General features: G+C 43.1%; 1 pseudogene; it reads left to right on the top strand.

Moving 5' to 3' along the window:
- Positions 1-478: 478 nt before the first annotated feature.
- On the top strand, positions 479-596 carry LOC124721925 (annotated as a pseudogene).
- The last annotated feature ends 388 nt before the right edge of the window (positions 597-984 follow it).

Raw genomic sequence — 984 nt, 5'->3', positions numbered from 1 at the left:
TGACCGTTCTCGCCTGTGTTCAACTGAATCCCAAAATGAGTAGTCGTGCAATTCAGAGACAAACTGGAATACTGAAATCAACTGTTTTGAAGATTTTGAAGGCACATAAATATCATGCGTATCATATCACACTGACACAAGCATTAACGCCAAAAGATATGCAAATACGCGTGTATTTCTGCCAATGGACCTTGGAAATGATAACACGTGACAATGATTTTTTTAAATACATTATGTTCACCGATGAAGCCACATTCAAAAACAGTGGCGAATTAAATCGTCATGGTTTTCATTATTGGTCCCCTGTCAATCCATACTGACACATTCCAACTGACAGTCAACACAAATGGTCGTTAATGGTATTGTGTGGAATTTTAAACGATTACTGGATAGAACCGTATTTCTTGACTGAAATGTTACTAAGGAATCTTATTTACAACTTCTCCGTGATGATTTGTTGGAGCTAGTGGAAGACGTTAGCAACGGCGTTGCCGCAGTGGATACACCAGTTCCCGTCAGATCACCGAAGTTAAGCGCTGTCGGGCGTGGCCGGCACTTGGATGGGTGACCATCTGGGCCGCCATATGCTGTTGCAATTTTTCGGGGTGCAATTAGCCTCTTGATACCAACTGAGGAGCTACTAGACCCAATGGTAGCTGCTCCAGTCGAAGAATACCATAATAACGACCGGGAGAGCTGTTTGCTGACAACACACCATTCCTATCCGCATCCTCAGCTGAGGATGACACGGCGGTCGGATGGTCCCTATGGGCCTTTTGTGGCCTGAAGACAGAGTGCTTTTTTTTTTTTAAATGGAAGATATTGATTCAAAAACTAGGCAACGAATTAGGTTCCAACAGGATTGAGCAGCTCCCCACTATGCTAGAAATGTGTGGAACGTTTTAAATTTATGGTACCCTGATCGGTGGATAGTATGCAGCGGAATAATTCACCAGACCCAACATCTCCAGATTTTTTCTTATG

The sequence above is a fragment of the Schistocerca piceifrons genome, chromosome 1 (assembly GCF_021461385.2).
Source record: "Schistocerca piceifrons isolate TAMUIC-IGC-003096 chromosome 1, iqSchPice1.1, whole genome shotgun sequence".
Lineage (NCBI taxonomy): Eukaryota > Metazoa > Arthropoda > Insecta > Orthoptera > Acrididae > Schistocerca > Schistocerca piceifrons.
This window is presented reverse-complemented; position numbering and strand designations above follow the sequence as displayed.